The sequence below is a fragment of the Hyperoodon ampullatus genome (genome assembly GCF_949752795.1).
Source record: "Hyperoodon ampullatus genome assembly, chromosome: 16".
Classification (NCBI taxonomy): Eukaryota; Metazoa; Chordata; class Mammalia; order Artiodactyla; family Ziphiidae; genus Hyperoodon; species Hyperoodon ampullatus.
The window spans coordinates 51,930,686-51,954,242 of record NC_136929.1 but is presented as its reverse complement, the minus strand read 5'-3'; positions in this window follow the sequence as shown (position 1 = coordinate 51,954,242).

Genomic DNA, 23,557 nt, shown 5'->3' with positions numbered 1-23,557 from the left:
CCATGGTAGTCAGGCCCTGGCTAAGGTTAGTGAAGTGACTTTGGACCATGAAATGAGCCATGGGGTCCATCAGTCCTGGAAACCCAGCCTTGTTCTAGCACTTTCTAGCACTTCCACCTTAGTAGGATAACACATCTTGTTTAACATCCTTTTGTTTGTTTGTTTTGTTTTTTTAACCTGTAAAATTAAGATCAATTGTTTGGAGGATTAGTGAGTACTTAGGAGTATTTCAGGTGCCTGGTACATGAAAAGCTTTAATAAACATTAGCTTTTTCCCCCTTCTCCTACTTAGGGGCTGTGTAGGTTGTTGAGAGAAATCAGATGATGTGTTTGTGATCTTAAAGGGTTTATGTTTCAATGGGGAGGAAAGCCACACAATTGACAATCATATGGGGCTAAATGAAGTAAGTGTGTTCATAGGAGACATAGAAGGATATAGGAGAAAAAGCTAAGATTGATTCTGCTGGAAAGGGGGCTGGGAAGGCTTTTTGGGACAGGTGACATTAACACAGGTCCTGAAGGATTTGAAACAGTTGCTTCTGATCTTGCTGATGAGAAATACCCAGGAAAATGCCGTCAGAGCCATCTACTTGGAAAAGACTAGTAGAGTGTGGAGGAACCAAGCTTATTAACAAAACAGATGTGTAGAGACTCAGGAAGCAAAGGAAGGAAACTATGTCAGAGGAACTCTCAAGGGTAGGGCGAAGTCTAATTACCCAAATTGAAATCTGGCCTTTGGAACAGACCTAAGACTTCTCTTGAACCCATAAAGACCTGCTGGAATAGCCGAGGCATGCCCGAAATAATTAGCTTTGTATTTCAGCTCCTGTTTGGGAATTCTTGGTTTGTATCAGCCTTTTTCCGGGAAGCATGAGAGGTATTTGAGAGTGGCTAGAAAATTGCCTGGACAGGAGCAGGGCAGGAAAATGTAAAATCAATAAATAATCAGGCTGAATTTTAATTGAATATATTACTGAGGCCCTGCTGACATGTAAATTTAAAAACTACTCACTAGAGGAAATCAGTGCTTTCCCTCTTGTAGATATTTGGGTTTCAGGAGATACGTTAAAGGCTGGCTTCTGTAACCCTTCCTTGGCAGGTCCCACATTCTGTGTTTCCTTGTGTGTGCAGGAGACCCACGTCAAACCACTTTCCTGCCTTTCTCTTTTCTGCATAAGGGAATAAGTATTTACTTTGGAAAAAAAAATTAGTTAACCTAAAATTCATGTAGAAACAAAGATCTGAGAGAGGAAGAAGAGCTCCTTTGATGTTGTACTTGTCTTTTGGGGTGGAAATGTAGTTCCTTTTCAGAAGGGGATTTGGGCTCCATAAGCTGTCACTGTCATTCTGCTTTGTGAAATCTCAAGGCCAAAGAGGTCATCACATTTGTTTCTGAGATACGAGTCTGTTTTCGTTTTACTTGTATTTTCTGTAAATATTTTCTTTGTACTCCTGTGTAGCATTTGGCCAAGTTATTTCTTGAATTTTGAATGAGATTCAGGGGTGCAGAGGCACGAAGGAGAGCAGCTTTGACTCAAACTGGGGCTCAGGAAGCCACCCCCCTTTCTGCTCCCATCTCCCCAGGGACCAGCATGGGAGCAGTGGAAGGAATCAAAGTGAGACAAGCCCTGGAATTTTCCTTGACTATTTTTCTCCCAGGCAGCTCATTTTGTATTTGGTTTTGTAGCCCTGTGTTTGTGTAAGGAAGGCTCTTGTCACCTTAACCTCTGCACAGACACTGTTGCTCAGTTAAAAAAAAAAAGGGCTGCATCTGAACAAATTTGTTTCTACATGGATTTAATTAGGTACCTACCAGGTGCTCAATTCTGTGCTTGATGCTGCCAGGATATGGAAGATTTATGAGACACAGTCTTTGACTTTAGAGGGTGCCAGCATGCTATAGATGCTGGTAAATAAACTTTAGTGGATCTGAGTCTCCTGCAGAGATTGTCAAACCATGCCTGGAGATTCTGATTCTATAGATCCAGGAATAGGCCCTTGAATCTACATTTTAAGAGGTAAACCAGGTACTTCTGATTCAGGAAGTCCACGGCTTGGGCTTTGAAAAACACTAATAGGATGGACTTAACATCTTCATTAGTCAGAAAGACCTGCTGTTTATAGATCCACCCTGCTACATATTAGTCAAGTGACTTAGCACGAGATATTTACATTTGCCAACCTTTATTTCTTCATCTATAAAATTACAACAGTGATGTCTAGCTCATAGTAATACTGTAAGAATTAAGTGAGACAAATATTAGAACAGTTCCTGGAACATTCTAGAAAGACAATAAACACATTTTCTAATCTTCCTCCTCAACGATCTGGTTGGGAAGATAACACAGGCTACTTTAGCTTTCAGATTATTTCTTATCTGCAAAAATGATAATGATATTTATAATCTATGCCACACACTTGGCTCCTTGTATCACCTAAATTGCATTGTTAGTCATCTGTCTGTCTATTTGTGTTTCTAACTGAAGGCTCTGGTGAGGTGTCATTGGCTCACCAAGCCCAGGGACTCTGATGTGACACTTCAGGCCACAAGAAATTCTAATTGCATGAGATTGAAGGACAGGATCTGGATTTGGGGTTGAAGAGTTTTATACCAAGGATGGAAGAGAAAAGCTACCCTCAAATCTCGGAGAAGGTTCTCTGGAATGGGCAAGAATGAACCTTGGGTGAAAGAGAATATAGGGGAGAACTAAGGACAGAAACTCTGCTTCAAGGCATAGTTAGGGCCTCAGGCATTTTGAAGAGAGACAGTAACACAGCTTAGAGGACTATTTCCTTGGCTCACTTCAGGCCAGATCTTGAAAGATGGCTCTAGATCTAGATCTAGTCCATAACGTTGTTGGTACTAGAGAGAATTCTTTGCTGACCACCAGAAAGAACCATTGAACAGTGGTCTTTGGGACCGTCAAGGAAACTGTCACAATCCAGGGGAGAGTTTATGACTTGGGGTCAAAAGAGCTCAAACCAGGAGGAGGTGCAAGTCGAAATGACTGTGTGACAAGGCCGTGGTAGAGGGAAGTTGGAGCTTGCAAAACTGTTGAGGATCATGCTAATGACTCTAGATCATCTTGGGACCATGCTTAGGTGATGCACTTTTAATGCCATTGACCCAGAGATGTAGGATGGGGGATCCTGAGCCTGAGAAGGATTGAGAGGACTGTGGGTAATTCTTTTAGATCAAGAGTAATGCCTGAAGCCAAGAGACCCAGCCAAGCCAAATGACTTTTGGGTTATCACACTAGCCTTTGATTCTAACTCTGTACTCCCTCCAAACCTCAATCTTCACAGGCTATGGAGGGTGAGGACTTTATCTGTGTGTACTCACTCCATCAGGATGGGGCTCTCAATTAATCCAGAGTGGTAGCCATTTGAATGCTTCTCCACACAGCCTGACTCAATCAGGATTTCACGGAGAATCACAGAGTGTTAGAAAGGGAAGGGGCCTTAGGAATGATCCAGTCCAGTCTCGTTATTCTCCTGATAAGATTTAGAGAAATCACATGACCTTCTCAAGGTCACAGCTGCTCAGTAACAGCTGCATCTGGAACCAGGCTTCCCATGCCACTCACGTTACCAGGTCGTGCTTTCTCATGATGATTTACTCTTGCCTGAATTTCCCTTGATCTTCCTGGGAGCCTGGACTGACATGCCTGCTCAGGCTGGGTGAACCACTGCTCAGCACTTAAAATACAGCAGGCTCCCTTTGCTCTCACTCTTCACATGCTAACCACGAAGCAGAAGATGGAGCTGCCACTCACCGCTCACGCCAATGACAATTTCATTAACTGCGTTCTTGGGCTCTGGCAAGCCACTCATCTCATAATAGTGCTCAGCTCATTCTGGTGAAAAGTGCGTGAAGATTTCTGAGTAGTTCATAATGAGGAAATCATGGTTAAAGTTTCAACAAAATTAGTGTTAGGTGTTCATGAATACTTGAAAACACCAGGATCTGAGATGTCAGTGAGGAAATAAATGTGGTAGCCCTGGCCAGTGGCCTCCTGCATTTACACACTCACCCTTTGGGAGGATGTCTTTGGCAGCAAGCAGTCTGGTGAGTACAGCCTTTGAAGTTGCTGGCTCTAAAAGATAAGCATCCCTTCAGTCAGCAAACTGCTATGGTGAAATGTCAGATGGAGCTGATATTTTTGACCACACAACTGTGGGAAATGTGGCACCTGAAACATACAAGGGATGGAGAGATTTCTCTTTGGTTTTCTTTGCCCTCTCCTGCCCCACAATTACTGTCTCTGGTCTACCTTGAGCTTGGAGAACAAAGGCACCTGAAATTCCACAAAAACATTTTCATGCTGCAGTTAAGTTACGAGAATATGTTTTGGCACCAAGGTCAATAGATAAGGGTATAAATTCAGGATTTTTCTGTTTAGATGGAAATTGAGGGCAATGCAGATCTCTGTGCCGGCAGTTCTGTGTTGAATGCCACTTCAGCCTTAGCCACTGGAGCAAATAAAGCTCTTTTTCTGATTTAGTTTTCTTAGACTCACTGAAAGTGGAAGCTCCAGATAACATCTCATTTTGAATAGATCAAACAGCTCTGATATGGATGGTGTAAATGTGTCCTGTCCCTCTACAGTGTCCGCCCCTGTTGTAGTGTTAATTGATCTGCCAATAGTCAGTCAGATCTCCTACTTGGGGAAATATGTGAAATAAAGGCCCTGACTTAAGATGAACTCTTTACTTCCTTCTAATTTTCTTTTGGGTCTATTTCCTAGCCTTCAATTTCAAAGAAAATAATAATAATACCTTGCATTGATACGCTTTTTCTAACACATTCAAAGTGCATTTGTACTTGTCAGGATCTAAGTAGCATAAACCAAAAAGGTTTATTTCTTGCTGACACTGCATGGATTGGCTGGGATGCCTGATATCTGTCATCCTCACTCTGGGCTACCCTCTAGAATACGGCCAGTCTCTGTGGAAAAAAGAAAGAGGAAGTGGTAAAATTACACCTAGCTCTGAGAACTTCCATTCAGAAGTGATATGCATTCCTTCCACTAACATGTTATTAGCCATAGAAAACCACATGGGCCAGTATAATTTTAAAAGGTAAGAAGATGCAATCCTACTACATGCCCAGGAGGAGAATAGGCAACATTTGCCCAGGAGGAGAATAGGCAACATTTGTTCAGCAGCAATGACTACAAAGCCGTCCTTAAATGATCTGATTTTATTTCTGAATATTTACAATAACTCTGTTCTGGTCACAGCCAAGAGAGAATTATAGATTTATTCTACATTTTCCAATATAATATTCCCAAACTTTTAGACTTCACAGACAGTCAGTTCTTTTAATTGAGGAGGGGTTTCTTGACATAAGGTTGCTGTCTTTTATTTTATGAACTATCTGCTATCACCATCATTTTATAAAAGAAAATTCTGGACTTGTAAAATTGAGAGAATTCATAAAATGTAGGAGGCATATACTCTCAGCCCAAAGGTTAGTTCTTCAGATATATCTAACTATATGAAAAACTCTCAATACTGCCCTTATTTTTTATCCCTTCCTGGTAACTTTTGTGATCTAGTCATTGAGAACTTCTTCTCTGAGAGGTTATAATGCCAAATTATAACATGAACCACATAGATAGGACTTGCACTCAAGGAGCTGAAGTATTAAATGGACCCGTGAAGTATAAGAATGGAAGCAAGGTTTTACTAGTTAGGCATGTGGAAAGTAGATCGTCGGGTTGAGGGGTAAAAATGAACTACTGTCTCACACACTGGTTTGGAGAAGGCTTGACTGAATGGGCCAAGGTAGAAGGAAAGGAGGGGTGAGCAGTACCCTGGGCAAAAGGTTTGGAGCCTAAGTTAAAAGCCTTGGCCTTGGGACTTTTCAAAGCCATGCTCAGAGAAGACAACCGAAGTTAGAGGGATGCATGGCACAGACCTTGAACTGGAAGTCCTGTGATAGCGAAATGTTTGGAGAAGTCACTTAACCTTTAGAGGTTGTTGGTCCCTTGGAGCATCTGTATCTATGTGGGTTGACTTTAGACTGTGGTGTCTGCATGGGGGAGCAGAGGAGTAGAGACGTTTGGGATCATAGTGGCCTCCCTGGATTCTAAATATTCCACCTAGAAGACTGTCTATCCTGTTGACCAGTGAAGGAGGCTATAGAAAGAGCTACATGAGAAGGACGCTTTACTGTGAGATAAAGCGGAATTCGGCTACTAATTCATTGTGAAAGTGAAGGAAAGACAGGAGCTGAAGATTAATCTGTGGTTTCTGTCTTCAGGTCAGAGTTGCTGACACTTGCACACATCAGGAGCATAATGATAAGGATGCCAAGAGATTCATCTGGATAGAGGAAAAGGGAATCTCTCAGAGTATGGAGTACTATCCAATTTTGTAGTCCTACCCCCTTTCCTCAGAAAAACATTAATAATTAAGGAACTACCACGAATGCTCCCCCTTTGCACTTGAAGACCTCCGTATTTTGCAGAGAATGCCATTATAATCATTGGAAGTGATGCCTTGGACATTAGAATATGCTCAGCAAAGTCCAGCTCAATAGCGAAGCAGTCATTCTGGGAAATGTGGGTTGAGTTAGACAAACTATTTTTTTGAGAAAATAATCCAAATCACTTCCAGACATGTTAAGGTTTTATGTGAATGGCTATCATACAGAAATGTAAATTTATAACTATCAAGATGTATTATAGAATATGCAGAGAACCCCTGTATGAAAACATCTTTACCTTAAAAAATACAGCAACAAGAACTTGTCTTTTTTTAGTGTGGATTTTATTAGCGCTGCTGTGAAGCTACCAAGCTGGTCCAGAATCTCTGATACAAAGGGCTTCTGAATTGCCGCTCAAGGCACTTGCACATCTAGGTGAAGTGGAAGGTTGCAAATGCTCCTGGAATGGGTGAGTGGGAGCCCTGGGCTTTGGTCTGGCTTTGTTCACCATGGGCCTTTGGGGCAGTCACTTCTATAGGTCTCCACTTCCTTGTGCATATGATCAGAGGGTTAGATTGGATGACTGCTAGTATCTGTTCTGGTTCTATGATTTCAGTAGTTTGTAATTCTTGAAATAGAAATATAAGATGGCTCCTGGAAAAACTGTATGAATTTCTGTATTGTTTAAGTCAACAGCAATGGTTGGACTTTGCACCCATCCAAAATCCTTTCAGAACAGCTTGTGTCTCTTCTTTTCCATTTGATTACACAGGATTTTTCAGTGTAAATAAAAATTCCTTTTTATAATTAAGCTTTCCCTGCTGTCTGATTCATTCACTGATGTTACAGCCCACAGCTTGAGATATGATATTTCCTTTCATTCTGGTAAAATTGTGATGTCACAAAATTTGAACTGATGCATCCAACTGAATTAAGCAGTTAGGAATTAATTACAAATGAGAATGCTCCTATCTATACACATATGTGTCTAGGTAATCAGCAGTGACGGGGAAGGAAATATAGGCAAGGCACTTGGCAAAATTTGCCAGGCTGTGGCTGGAGGCAAATGCATTTTTAGATAGAGCATCTTGTTTTAGAGATTATAGTGAATGCTTGAATATAGCCCCAGTAAGAAGCAATTCAGCATTACCTGTGCAACATGGACCACCACCAACTAAATCATATCACTTGGCCTTTGGCCTTTGGTTCCCAAGTTTATTAACCTCAGAGGTGCTAATGTTTATTAGATTTGGAATTTTCTTCTTGTGTATACAAAAGCAGTTATCTTTATTTTGAAAATCATGATACTGACAGATAGCTTATCTGTAGGAACTTTGTGACTCTGACTAGAGAAGTATATTCTCATTCATGGATGGTGGGTCTATGACTCATAAAGATTTTTTTTCTAATTTAATTTTTATTTTATATTGGAGTATAGCTGATTTACAATGTTATGTTAGTTTCAGGTGTACAGCTAAGTGATTCAGTTATACATACACATATATCCATCCTTTTTCAGATTCCTTTCCCATATAGGTTATTATGTAGATTATTGAAGATTGACACTGAGAAATGCATACTATTTTAGCACCAACCCAGAAAATATTAACAGTGTTTCAGCTTCATGTGAAAGAGCCAAAGGTGACATAGTTGTTCTATGTCTTTTGTTTTTGACATGAACTCTTGGTGACAGTGTTGAAAATCCAATGCCATTTAAACAGGAGCAATCTGACATGTTGGTGCAGGTTTGTTCAATCTCACCATAACAAAGAAGGTTACCCTTTCAGCTCATTGTTTGATGTGGCAATTTTTAAAGAGTTTTAGAGCAGGACAATCAAGCCAAAGTTAGGATGGAAGAGTTAAATTATATAGAATTTTGGCACTTAAATGATGCATTTGTAGCTCTGCCACTGGGGGGAGAGAGATGCTTTTATTATTAACATGCCAAGTTAGTCTTACCCACAACTCAATCTTAAGAGTTCTAAATACGCAGCTCCTATGATTTCGCAGAATTCAATTATTCCTCTTGATTTCACTATTTCTGAAGCTAGAGCAACTTTTCCCCATATTTTTGAGGCATGAAACATTGAGTTGATTTTCAATATTTTATCTTTCTCTTTTCTTCTTTACTCTTTACCTCTAATCACTTGGCAGTTTCTAGCAATTTTTCCTTTCAAAATTATATTTGTATCTTTTCTTTCTATCCCTTTGGCCAGCAGCCAAGGTTAGGCCATAATGACTTTACACATAGATTATGACCCTGGCTCATCCAGTCATCTTCTTGCTTCCAGAATTTTCCTCATTCTCAATCCATTTTGCACCTTATGGACTGATTAATTTTATTACAGAGTTCCTTCATGTCATTCTTCTGCTTAAAAATCTTCAGTGGCTTCCAGTTTTTGTTTTGTTTTGTTTTTGTTTTTGGCCATGCCATGAGGCAAGCAGGATCTCGGTTCCCCAACCAGGGATTGAACCCATGCCCCATGCGGTGGAAGTTCGGAGTCTTAACCACAGGACCACCAGGGAAGTCCAACTTCCAGTTTTCTATAGAGTGAAATTTCCAACTGTGGATCCGGGTATTAGGAGAGCTCTAAAGTTTCCATTTCCAGCCTCAATCTCTCACTATTCACCATATCAACCCTAGGCTCCAGTCAGTCCGGTTACTAGAAATTAGAACAAGTAGAAGTTTCCCAAACATATATTGTTTGTTTTTCATCCCATGGACTTTACAAAAAATTATTTTAAAAATTCCTTAGATCTGCAAAACCATAAGGAAAAGAAAAGGAGAAATGTTGAAAAAAGGTAGTGTCTTGGATGGGATCCTAAAACAGGAAAGGACTTTAGATAAAACTTAAGGAAATCTGAAATAACAATAATGTATCAATATTGGTTCATCAGTTAGGCAAATGTATCACACTAATGTGGGATAACAATGGGGAAAACTGTGTGTGGGGAGGAGGATTTATATGGGAACTGTCTGTACTATCCTTACAACTCTCTGTAAATTGAAAACTATTCTAAAATTAAAAGTTTATTAAAAAATATATGAATAGGGTAAATAGAGGAACCAGAGTATGAAAGACAGAGATAGATAGCCAGGTTCAATTAGAAGTGAAGTGGTACCGATAGGGATAGAGGGAGGTGAAATACATGGTCTGGCTGTTGCATGTCAGAGAAATAAATACAAGAGTTTCTTTCACATTATTTTAGCCCACTTATTGATTTGCAATGTGATTATGGACTCCCTTAGATGGAGGAAAAGATTCTGAGTTCAGCTCTCTTTCTGAAAGAGTTGAAGGTAGTCCTGAGGGTGCTGCCCAGGGCCCTTGGTGACCTGGCCCCTCAGTGAGTCTCTGGATGGATCTTTGGGCAGCCATCTGAGGGGATGCTCAGGCCTTAAGGAAAGGACTCCTGAGTGTGTGTGTCTTGGGAGTAGGAAGGTTCTGAGGCTTCCCTGTGAGTTCTTAGGTGTCCAGTGACGAGTAAATGTTCCCCTCAGTTTGACTAAACTTTAGGCAGGTTTCTTCCTGACTCTAGGCCCAGACCTCCCTTTTCTTTCTTTTTTTTTTTTTTTTGTGGTACGTGGGCCTCTCACTGTTGTGGCCTCTCCCGTTGTGGAGCACAGGCTCCGGATGCGCAGGCTCAGTGGCCATGGCTCACGGGCCCAGCCGCTCCACGGCATGTGGAATCTTCCCAGACCGGGGCATGAACCCGAGTCCCCTGTATCGGCAGGCGGACTCTCAACCACTGCGCCACCAGGGAAGCCCTAGACCTCCCTTTTCTTAAGAAGAGCAATTATTTTATAGAAAACTTGCAATTGTAAATTATTTCTTTGTTGCCCTTTGAGATGTAAATCTACTATGGTGCAGGGATGTCTTTCTTGAGGACCTGCAAGGCATCCCTTTGGAATGTCATCATCAAGAAAGAGAGGGCAGTGTATATATGTCCATGCCACTCTCTCGCTTTGTCACAGCTTACCCTTCTACCAAGCGTAAAATAGATAGCTAGTGGGAAGCAGCCGCATAGCACAGGGAGATCAGCTCGGTGCTTTGTGACCACCTAGAGGGGTAGGATAGGGAGGGTGGGAGGGACGGAGACGCAAGAGGGAAGAGATATGGGAACATATGTATATGTATAACTGATTCACTTCATTATAAAGCAGAAACTAGCACACCATTGTAAAGCAATTATACTCCAATAAAGATGTTAAAAAAAAAAAAAAAGAAAGAAAGGGCCTCTGCCTCCCAGTCACTAACGGAGGGCAGGGAATCTAACTGCAGTAAGCGACAGTTAGCAACACCCACCCCCTTCCTGCAATGTCCTCCAGTACTTTTCTACTAGCTCACCCCAGTGTTTAAAAATCCTCCCACCTTTTGTTTCAGTGGAGTTGAGTCCAGTTTCTCTCTCTTATTTCAGTAGGTTTGACCCCAATTGTAATAATCTCAAGTAAAACTTCTTGCTGTTTTTAACACATGTCCAGTGAGATGGTTCTTTTATGCCAGGAGAAGATCCTGAGTGAGGCTAAGAGAATGTGGCACAACCAGGCCGGGAGTGGGGTGGGAAGCAGGATTGAGATGATAGTTTTAGAGGTTGAGATTACTTTCAGAGGACTATATGTAAATTGCAGAAAACTTATTTAAGATACTGAGAGACTATAGAATTTTGCTATCTTGTTGAGGAATACATAATGTTTAATTTAAAAAAGTATCTTTTTCTCTAATGTGTTTGTGATCACCATGCTTATGTTCTCCTCTTGAACTATCTGCTGAGATTTCTCTAGGACTCTGAGTGGAAATTCAAATGAGAAGACACAGGGTAGTCAGGTGTAATCTGGAACTTTCAATTCATGGATATCTCTGATACTTCATTTCTGAACTTTCTGATTTAGGGCCAACCCACCCATAGCTGTAATATGCCTGGGAGATGTGTATCTTCTTTTGAACCTGTTTATGTCAAGGGATGGGCAAACTAAGACAGTGGGCCAAATCAGCGCTTGCCTGTTTTGTAAATAAAATTGTAATGGCTCTCAGCCACATTTACACATTTTTGTATTGTCTATGGCTATTTTCACACTTCTGTGGCAGAGTTGAGAACTTACGGCAGGAGTGGTATGGCCCTCAAAGCTTAAAATATTTAATATGTGAGCCTTTATAGAAAAATGCTGCCCTTGGTTTGTATCACCAGTTCGTCAAACTGCATTAATACAATGTCCTCTTTCCAAGGGAAAAAACCTTATTTACTTACTTATCAATCAATACAATTCAATAAATATACAAAAGTAGCATAGCATGATTGTTAATAGTATGGGTTATGGAACTAGATACTCAGCCTGGCTTTGAAATGTGACTTTGCCATTTACTAGCTGGATGACAACTCTACTTTTAGTAGCCTCTCTGTGCCTCAGTTTCCTCATCTGTAAAACAGAGATAAGTCATTGGGTCCTTAAAGGGATTAAATGAGTTAATGAATGCAAACACTCACAACAGTATAGCTGGTGTCATATATGTATTAGCCATTATTATTATTAATAGCAGTTTATCATTACTATGGTTAGAATCTCTCTTTTCTGAAGAGGGATAAGAACCAACTTGGTAATTATTGCCTAAGCCACCCTGTGACCTACAAGAGTGAATGCTCAGAATATTCTGTAAGGAGATATTTCCTTCTTGTCCATTTTATTTTCAGCACTGTCCTACCCCTTCCAGACATTTTACCGTTTTGTGTCTCATTTTAGCAGGGAATTTCTCAGTTTGTTAATAACCAATATCACATACTGTGTTTATGGAAAAACTTGTAACAGTCAAAGGAATGAATGAATTACTAATGGTGGAATTTCATGCATAATAGTGGCAGGGGAGAAGATAGAAATGATTCCATTTTTCCCTCCGAAACTATAGTAAATTCCTAAAGTTTACATTTCCTTTCAGGTTCATTTGGTAGCATTCCTAAGCACCACCTCTTCTTTCTGTCCTACCTCCTAACTCTCCAGATTTGTAGTAAAGGAGCCCTGAATTCAAGTTGTACCTCTGCTTCCTCAGCTGTAAAATGGGGTAAAGCTTCTCTCTCTGCTTATTTCATTGGCACATTTGCAACATCAACTATAACTGAAATCCGAAGTCCTTCCCATACATAACAGGTCTTATGTGACATGCTTCTGGCCACCTCTGATCCTGTCTACCCCCTCCCTCCTGCTTGATTCTTTTTTTTTTTTTTTTTACATCTTTATTCGAGTATAATTGCTTTACAATGGTGTGTTAGTTTCTGCTTTATAACAAAGTTAATCAGTTATACACATACATATGTTCCCATATCTCTTCCCTCTTGCGTTTCCCTCCCTCCCACCCTCCCTATCCCACCCCTCTAGCACAATGCCTCTGGGGTGCATTTGAGTTTGAAACTCTACCAGCAATTGAGTTTCAGCCTCAGGGCTTTTATATTTGCTGTTCCTTTTGCCTGGAAGGCTCATCCCCCAAATGCTTCCTTCTTTTGAGTCTCTTAGTTGCCACTTAGTTGTCAACTCCCCCCAAAGACTTCCTTGACCATCCTATTTAAATTGTCACCATTTATCACTTAGTAACCTCTTACCTTGCTTTGTTTTCCATCACAGTGCTTGTCATTACGGATCTTTCATGTTTATTTCCTGTTGTCTGCCTCCCGTCCAGAACTTAAACACCATGAGGATAAGATTTTGTCTGTTTTATTCACTGCTGTGTTCCCAGTGCTGAGAACTGTGACTGGCACACGGCAGGTATTCAATATAAATTTGTTGAATAAATGAAAAGACAGGAGGGTTTGCATATTAACTTGCTTTGAAAATCATAAAGTTGGAAGGCAATTTAAAAGATGAGGCTGAATAACTTTTGCTTTTTCTATTCCTTGCCCTTGCTGCTGCTACGACATCCCTTTTTTCTTTTCCGATCAGCCTGCATCTTGATGGACCTCCTTCACTGGCCCCTGGCTTCCTTTCACCAACTTTCTCTCACCAGCTTGCCATCTAATTTCCAATCTCCTCTGAAATCTCATTGTTTCTCTCTTGCTTCTTAATCTCCAATCCCACTTGGTACCCTGTAACTCTATCACTGAGAGAACATCGATGCTGTGGACAGCAGAGCCATTCTGGGAGGTACAATTAAGTAATGGGTAAAAGATTTAAAAGTCATAGCATCTTGTGAACTATTATCAATTTATAAACTATCAAAGCAGCCTCAAATTCATGAATTCCATAATGGCTTTGGAGAGCCCTTCTACAATGGCTAGAAAATACTGTACATGATTTGAAATGGGATACTCCCTTTGGATAATTCATTTCTGACACATGTATCAGGACAAAGTTGGGATAGAAACCCTGGCGGGACAAGATTCACAGCCTCTATTGTTTCCACCTTCCTTGATTCCTGCTTCTCTTCCCCATCTCTCCCCATCTCTCCAAATTTGGAACTGGGGTAGATTCACCACCCAGAACCTGGCTTCAGGGACCACATTGATCCTCTGACTTGAATTCTTTGGATTTTAAATTAAGACCTCCAAAAGAATCCCTTAATGGAAACTCAGGAAAACAAAGACTCTTGACAACGACAACAATAAAACAACAAAAAGAAAAAGACCAATTAAGACGGGTCTAGAGAGAGAGTTGCTAGACCAGTTTGAGGTCTTTTTTGGGATCTCGTAGGTTTTTAATTAAGGGTGATATCTTGCTTCTCAGGACTATGATTTCTAAGCACTTGGAAAATAAGTGCCACTATCCCAAGTAGAGCATCTGAGGAAGACAGAATTTACATTAGGTAAAGAGCGATTGGTCTGTGGACTACGAGCGGTTGATTTTGAGTATAACAAGGATAATTCCTTAAATTGTCTCCAATCCTGACTCCTCAGAAACGTATGCCAGGCTCATAAGGAGAGAGGTAGTAATCAGAAGTGAGTCAGTTTAGAGCAGCTGGAAGAACCAAGGATAGAATTTCCCTCTGCCCTAAGGCTTTGTAGCAGATGATAATGTAGTTCTAGGGCATGGGGCGATGGGATGGGCATGGAGGTAACTGGGTGTTTCACTTGAATGAAGCATGTTGGGAGAGTAATTAGGATAAGGCCAATGCTGAAGTTATCAGGAAATGTCAGTGCTGTAACCTGGGAGCCCTGTGGTCATGCCAAGAGGAGCAGAAATCTTCAGAAACTGACTAGGAAAGATTTACAGGAGCTGGATGCTCTCCCACCACTTACCAGTGACCCAGTCATAGGAGGAGATTTATTGCTTCAGCTTTATTTCTGGGGCTTATTTACATTTCCATGTTTGTGTTGGGGAAACAAGGGCTGGACAGTGAAGTGGGTTTATAGACAAGCTCAGCTTTCTGCACACTCAGGTCCCATTTCTGTACCTTCAGTCTGTCCTGTACTTTGTCCACTTACCCTTTGGCTTCTGACAAAGAGGCCACCCCAAGTATCATTTAAAGACTTGCTACGATGTGTCAAGCACTGCACTATCTGCTTTCCTAATTTACTTAATCCTTCCCACATTCCAGGAACTAGAAATCATATGATCCTAATTCTACCTGCTCAGGTTCACATAGAGAGAAAGATGCAGATCTGGGATGTGAGGTTGGCCTTTTCTGATTACAATATCCAAGCATTTAACCTCTCTCTTATATAGATTTTTTTGGGGGGGGCAGGGGCTATATAAAAGAGCAGTTTGTACAGGGTTTGGCCCATTGCAGGTACTCAAAAATATTAGGAGAGATATTTTTATTATGCAGATAAGACTGGCCCACACACCTAGAGCTTTACAAATAGATTTTTTACTAGCCTTCTAGAGAACAACCACAGATACAGAAGCTGGGGAAATGTTTCAAATAAAACAGATATTGATAAGAGTAAAAAGCAGTCTAGAAACCAGAATTCTTGGCAAAGTTATCCATGTGGGAAATAAATTTGAATTCAGTCACATTAAAAAAAAAATCTCTATGTAAGCAAGCTTTGAGCCACCTGGGAGTTCTCCAGGCATTGACCATCACATTGCTTCCATGCCTACCTCTCTGCTCTCCCATCAGTCCTTCAGTGTCCCTGGTTTCTCTCTCCTCCCGGACTTCCTTCCCGCCAGCCATCTCCTATGCTCTTTGACCGCAAGCCTAAGGCCAGATGTGGAAGGCAAGAGTGATCTCTCCCACTCAAGTCCTTTGGGAAGAAGAGGTTTTGCTATCAGCCATCTCTCCTTCAATTAAGAAGGTCATCATTTTTATAGGACTTGTTTGATTTCCAGGATCTGAATCCACTTAGCCCTTCCTCCAGAGTAAGCTAAATTGTGACGGTTGCAAGGTACCTCATTTTACCTCAACCTCAGAGGGATGCCCCAAAGTCAATTAGAACCACCGAAGTCAATTACTTCTTAAACAGCACAGCTTCCTTGAGTTCCCTGCATCCATCTGGGTGGGGCAGGGGGGAGGGGGGTGGACAGGCAGGTAGGACTCTGACAGCTCCTGTCCTTCTTTAGTCGCCTGTTCTACCTAGAGGATTGGTGTGAATAAGCAAGAAGGGATTATTACGTTCTCTCCCCTCAGGGAGGGTTAGTAATTCCCCAGCCCCTCCAATTTTAGATTCCCTGAGTGTGCTCAGAGCAATTAGAAGTAAAGAAAACACCCAGCGCTCCTGCACTAATAAATTACAGAGTGCTCACCTAATTAATAAGGTAACAGTGCCCTGCCGAATTATAATCACAAGGCGTGAACCATTTAAACAATTCATTCTTAAAGAATAGCAAGTGATCTCAGTGAGTGCAATGGGAAGGCATATCTTAGGACTGAAGGCGGGTACGCCAGGTCCTGACACGGGTGATGGAGTACATGGGCCAATGTTTCCAGCAGTGGCCCGGGAATTAATGACTCCGAGCCCTTCCAAGGACCACAGCATTTTGGACGATCTCAGGCAAATCATTTAGGCATGTTAAGTCAGAAAAAATCTATCTCACCATTTCTGAAATAGTCCTATTAAATGCTGATTATTTTCCTTTTGGTGGTGCTTGGGAAAGACCCATGACATGCCATATACATCGAGCAGAACAGTGACCAATAATTATAGGGAAATGAAGCTATCTCCTTAAGATATTTTCCTTAACGCATCTTGGTGATTTCTTGGTGATTTCTTGGTGATTTTCCTTACCAAGTCTTGGTGATTTAACAATATTTTCCTTAACAACCCTGTACGAATATTGTTTTCTTGTGAAGCCCTCCCACTGGTTCATTGTAGGTAATAGCAAGGCTAGAACTTTCTGTTTGCTTGAAACACCCAGGAACTGTCCTTCAGACCAGGAAAAAAGAAGCTGTGAACATTGTTGTTTGATTCTAACCTTTCTGTGTTGAGACTCAGTAATAATCTCAATAAGCTGCAAAATGTACTCTGTGGGCTGCTTGCCTTGGAAGGCATCTGTCCAAACATGCGTGCATTCAGAAGGCTGATTCCATTTCAGATCTCTGTAAATGAAGGAAAAGTGAGGTATCACTGTAAGGAGAATGCAGTTGTTAAATGATTACCTTAAGGGGGAGAGACAGTAAATACAATGTGTTTCTCATTCTTTGTAGGTTCCATCTCTTGTCTTTCTAATGTCCCCCGCTGACTTACATTTACTTTCTAATCCTCAATCTTGTCTCTGGTTCCTCTTGTGTGCTATACTTTGTAGTTTATGTTGGATCTTGAGGAACTCTCAGGACATGCTCTCATCACAAGGAACCCTTTAGGATATACTCTACTCATAGCTATACCTCCCATGATGATCTAGAAGGCTGGATCATACCACATGCTGAGGATAATGCATGAGAAAATTGATATGTGCTACAACGGAGCTGGGACTCCCAGAATCTCTGACCAGCTACATACTTCTACCAGTTTCAAGGGAACAGACACCTTGTGACTACTCCATGAAAATCATAGTCTTCTGGTGAACTAGGCTGGATCACTCAGAGCTACAAAGACTTCCTTCATTTGGCACTGGTGGGTCTAAAATACAAGTGGGAAACAGTGTACTTCTAGAGTAAACCTCAAAATGTAAGCAAGGGCAAGCCTATCATTATATCTGTTTGAAGATCCTGCCTATTCCCTCTTCTGTGATTCTCAACACAGGCTATTAAGTTCTGATGTTGGTTGAAAGCTAACTCCCTCAACTGTGCAGAATGATTCATTGGTTCATATGGGTTATAAATCCAAGTTTTAATTTCAGAGCTGAGTGAAGGAGATCCGAGCCTGCCATTGTGCCGGTGTAGAATGGCAGGGATGTAATACACATCCACTGGGAGATGGCATGAGAATCGCCTCCCATAACTTAACCTTTAAAGCTACTTATGGAAGGCTTTTGTTGAAGCAGACAGGGTTTCCGCAATTAAATTACCATACATTAAAAAGGTTTCATTATGGCATGATTATTCTATTATTAAAATAGGCGGCAAATAAGCAGTGTGGGCCACCTGGCTGTAAGCCTACATTACTGAGACTAGCATTCTTTTTTTTTTTTATTTTTGGCTGCATTGGGTCCTCGTTGCTGCATGTGGGCTTTCTCTAGCTGTGGTGAGCGGGGCCTACTCTTCGTTTTGGTGCACGGGCTTCTCATTGCAGTGGCTTCTCGTTGCAGAGCACGGGTTCTAGGCGGGTGGGCTTCAGTAGTTGCAGCACGTGAGCTCAGTAGTTGCAGTGTAGGGGCTTAGTTGCTCTGCAGCATGTGGGATCTTCCCGGACAAGGGATTGAACCCATGTCCCCTGCATTGACAGGCGGATTCTTAACCACTGTGCCACCAGGGAAGTCCCAGACTAGCATTCTTTTTAATAGGTAAAAGAATATTAACCTTTAGATGGCTCTAAAATAACACGTTCTCAAGAATATGCAAATAGAAAGTTGCACACTACAACTCTCAAAATGTGAGAGAACCACTGAGAAGACTGATCTTGCAAATTATATGGCAGGCTGTTGCTGCTAGAAACTCCACTCTGTCGAAGGAGGGAGAGAGACAGATACTGGGTAGCTCAAAACTTTCAGGATTAGCAAGGCTTTGATGCTTTCCTAATGCTGTAATGATAGCTGGTCAAGATCTGTCATCTCTATCAGCCTCCATCAGCCAGTTCTCCTATCTCACATAAGGCATTTATCTTTCAAAAGACTGCTGGACTCAAATGCAACTTAGTGGACCCAGACAAATGGAATGCCTTCTCAGGCACTTGTCATAATTCTCTGTGTCCATCCTTTTATGGTCAGCAGAAGCTGTTTTTGTGGAGTTTGGGTTACCAATTTAAGATGGACTGAGATGCTTAAATAAATACTGACCCAAATTTAAAGTATGATTTTCTGAAATCAGTAGTCTTGCTTGACCAAATTGATCTTTCCTTATGTGTTTCTATTTAGAGGTTTTGTCTACTACAACCCACTGGGAAAAAAACCTTCCAAACTTTTCAAATCTGGTTTTATTTTGCACTTGCTATTTGAAAAAGTAGCTGTTGGGAATAATAACTGAATAAAATTACATCAGACAAATGGTTGTTTACAACCAATGTGCCTCAGGAAATAATCAATAGCTCCAGTGTTGGAAAATCAAATATGTCGACATTAATATTAGTATTGTTTTCCTCTTCCCACTAACATTTTAGATTGTTCCTCTAAAGCTTTTATTGTTTAAGATTAGCAATCTTATTTCAGATGTGGCTTAGTAATTCAGCATTCATATTTTATAAGCAGTTGATTGTTGTCTCCTGGATATGTTATATAATTTCATTAGAGTCTGTGTTTGTCTGCATATGCATATATTATTTCTTCTCAGTAGTTGGAGGTCAGTATATTTTAATGTATTAATTTGTCTGTGTTTGTATATGTATGTTGTTCTCTGCTCACTAATAAGTTGCCATTGTATTTTTATATATTTATATATTTTATGGTGATGCTTGCTATTAGTTAAAATGTACACAGTTTATTTTCAAAACATTATTTATTTTTATGCATTTGATATATAAAAAAGTCTTCATGAAACAAACAACCAAAAAGCACTAGCAAATATCACACTGAACCACCTTGCCCACAGCCATTGGCAACACCAGTCTCCATTGTGAGAATTCTCACCTGTAATGACTTCGTTGTAGTCATTGCTGTCATGGGCTTAGCAGTTGCTTTAACCTTGGTGATATTCTGCCTATGCTTGGCACAGCCTATAACAGTGATACGTTCACCTATTTGAAAAAGGTTCATAAGCTCAGATTTTTTTTTTTTAATCCAGCGGTGAGAGCTTTTCAGTATAAATTAAGCATATGTATTATATTTCAGGTACATAAAATCTGGTTATAAAATAAAACATTCTTGTGCTCTCCCACGACTTCACAGGTTCCCCATCCCCCAGGTTTATCCCCCAGAGGTAACCACCTCCAATCACTTCCCCACAACTCTGGGCAGAGGTAATAACAGCTGTGGTGTTGGTCCCAGGCTAAAGAGATCAGCTCTCTGAAGAAGCTGAACCAGCCATTGGGAGGACCAAGCCTGACAGGCCCACTGTTTCTATTAGTAATTCTTCTGGCTCTTTCTAGTTCTTCAGGTAGTTATTTGTATAACTTGGAATACTATTGATTCAATAGTACTGAATAGACTGACTGATTTCCCACAGTATCTACTGCCACCCTGTTGTGAAACGAGGAATGTAGCCTATCTACATAAGCCCATGCCTTTCTCTCCTTTTACTCCCATCAGTTTCAAATGTAAGTGATATCTCTTGACTCCTTATTACATAAGATGAGATTTATGTTTTTCTTTTCCCAACTTCTATCAGCTGGACCATTATTTTTACATTATGCAGTTTTACCATTTCAACTTTGTGAGGTTCCACGTAGGTGTAGTTTTTTCTAAGGTCAGTGGGTTCTTTCAAATTAGCCTTTTTTTCCAGCATTGGGAAATTTTATTTTTACTTTCTGGAAATTATTATCTATCTTTCATTTTTTCTAGTTTCTTTTTCTGGAACTTTGATTAGATGAATACTAGATATCTCCAAGTGAAGTTTTCATTGTTTTGTAATTTTGTTTTGTGTTTTGGAAGACTGCCTCACCTTTACCTTCCATGTCTTCCACCAAACTTTTCATTCTGATGATCAAAATTTTCATTTTGAGTTCTCTCAGATTTCTATTATTAATAGTGTCCTCTTCTAATTAATGGCTGAATTATCTTTTCAGATCTCTCCGAATTTACTAGTTATATTTAAAAAGTTATCTTTTATTTCTTAAATTATCTCTATTTCCTCTGGGATGATTTTTCCAGTGTGTTTATCTTTTTCTACAATGTCTGGAGTTCCTTGGCTATTAGTTGACATTACTGTCTTCAGTACTAGGCCAGCCAGGGCTTTCTGTGGCATTATGCAGTGGGTGCTTCCCCAGGAGGGCTCTTCTTACAAAGGGGTGTCTGCAGATTCAGCATCTGTGGACCAGGTATGTCTGCTTCAGTCATTCCCAAATGGCTTATTCAGGTTCTTCCGTGAGCCGATGTCCTGCTTCCCTCTGGGGGCCAACACCACTACTGTTAGCATCTCTGCACAGAGTGATGGTGAGACAAGTGTGCTGGGCAGACTTGTTATCCTGATGGATGTTCCACTTCTTCTCCTGCTTTCAGGGTCCAGCCTTCTCGAAGTTTCTGGGATAAAGAGTGGCTTCGATTTCCCCTGCAGCTCTCTCCTAAGCCTTCCTCTGCTCAGGCTAAACTTCCATATGATTGTTTATTTCTGTCTTTCAGAAATTCAGCAGTGTCCCCCAACTAATGAAGATCAACCTCTTATTCACAATGTACTTTTGGAGCAATATCCCTTTTGTGCAGTGTTCAGGCTATTTCATTATGATCCTTATTGAGTACGTGGGGTAAAGTTGGCTCTCAGTCTACCCCCAAAGTCCCCTGTGAGGGGGATGCAATGTATGACCACCTCAGGCTGCAACTCTTGGGAGCACTGGCTTTTGTTTTTGTTTTTTTTTACAGTTTCTTCTTGCTTCTTTCAGAGGGGAACAGCATCAAAGCCCAGATACTTCTAGGAATACATTTAAAATGAGAAATGTACTCTTTTGCTATGGAAAATGTGAACGCATACAAAAGTAGAATAGCACGATGAACCCCCATTTGGTCATTACCCAGTTTCAACAAATATCTCATAAGCAAACTTGTTTCCTCTTCACCTTTATCCACTACAGTCCTTGAATGAAATTACTTTTAAGCAAACCTAGACATTGTATTGGAATAAAAACTAGCAATATGGGAATAGATTTTCAAGCCATACTTCAGAGGCTACTTTTGCCCTTCCTGAGTCCTGTCTGTTATTAGGTGAGCTACTTCATGTGGCCACTGATGTCTGGGCTCCTCCCCTTGACCTGCATAGACACAAGCAACAGCATGGATAGCTGATAATGGATTTTTTTTTCTCCATAAATAAAAAAATATTGTTTTAATGAAAAGGTAAGTTACTCAATTAATATTTATAAATACCAAAAGCAGTTAAGTAGAATCTAATAACTTTAAAAAAGTACGTAAAGCTGCTTCTCATACTCTGGCAGTAGAACTGTCATTCTCCTCCGGGCTTCCAGTACTGTATGCAGGAGGGAATACGAAAGAGGCTTTAGGAGTATGCAGGCTAGTGCTCTTTGAAGGCTCCTAAGGCAAATGAGTTAGAGATTCACATGAAAAGCCAAGCACGGCCCTGATACAAAATATTTCTGAAGGGAACTAGCATTATTCTTTGTCTTTGGCCTAGACAAAATAATTCTACCAGAAATAAAAAGAGATCCCAATGACATGTATGGTGTCAGGTGTGTCTCGGTATTACCATCTTTTCTTAAAGTTTCAACTATCATGTCTATATGGATAATTCCCATACAGCACTCTTTTCAGTGCAGATTTGCTGCCCAAAATTTCAGGCTTTTAATCTACTTATTGGAAGCACCCTGACAGTACCTAGTACAAAACAGGTACTCAGATATTGATCTTGATGGACTATTAGACATTTCCAAATGGCTATTATACCAGCATTTTACATTTATTTTAACCTCAAGGCCATCTTCTTCTGGTTCCAAGGTCATTAGTAGCCCTACTGTTATCCTTGGTTGAGCAGGTGCTAACTGTGGCTCCTTCCTGTCCTTCATCTGCTACATCCAGTTGTCCACCAAGGCCTGTGTGTTCTTCCTGTGTATTTTCTCCACATACACTTTCTAGCTTCCACACCCACTACCTTAATTCAGCCCCCATCAACTCCTGCCTGTACTAAAGCAGTAGCCTCCTGACTAGTCTCCTTGCTCCCGTCTCTTCTCCTACATTCCATCCTAAAATCAAGGGTTTCAAAATCCACTTATTGAAATTCTCAGTGATGCCTCATTGCCTATAGGAGAAGTCCAAATGCATTTGGCTGCAAAACCAGTGTATCTTTGCAGTCTTCAGGCTACTTAACTCAATCACTTTGCTTATTGGTTTTTCTTCCTTACTGTCTGCCGATCCCACTGGAAATATCTCCATAAGGCTTATTCTGTCCACTGAAGTATCCATCCGCAATGCCTAACACAATGTTTGAGACATAGGAGGCATCAGACTAAAATATATTGAATGAATGCATGAGTGAATGTTCTTCACTCCACTTTGTAATGCTACACTGACTCAATCTGAACTATTTGCTATTTTCTCAATAACAAAATGGTATTATTTGCTACCTCCTCATTTTAGCTGCTCTTCTTTCTCTTTGGAATGTTCCCATCCTCCCCATCTCTGCCTTCAAGACCCACCTCTAAGCCTGTATTCTGCATACTGCCTTCTCGGATCCACCCTCTAAGGGTCCCTGATACTTCATTCAGGCAGTCTCAGAGCATTTATCGCATCCTGTCTTATGTTGTAGTTGTTTATGCGTGTATCTTGGCTTTCTGTTACAGATGGTAAACTCCTGGAGATTGGGAAGCATGTCTCCCATTTGGGGGGAGCATGATTCCTACCTTTTCATATCTTCCACAGTTGTGGTACCCACTAAGGATGTTTGAATTACTCACAGTTGCGTTCACTAGTAAATGAGAAGTTGAGATTTATAAATATTTCACCCTTTTCATCTCTATTTACTCTCCAAATCCCAAATATGTTCTTTATAATGTCAATCATTGACTGGCCATTGA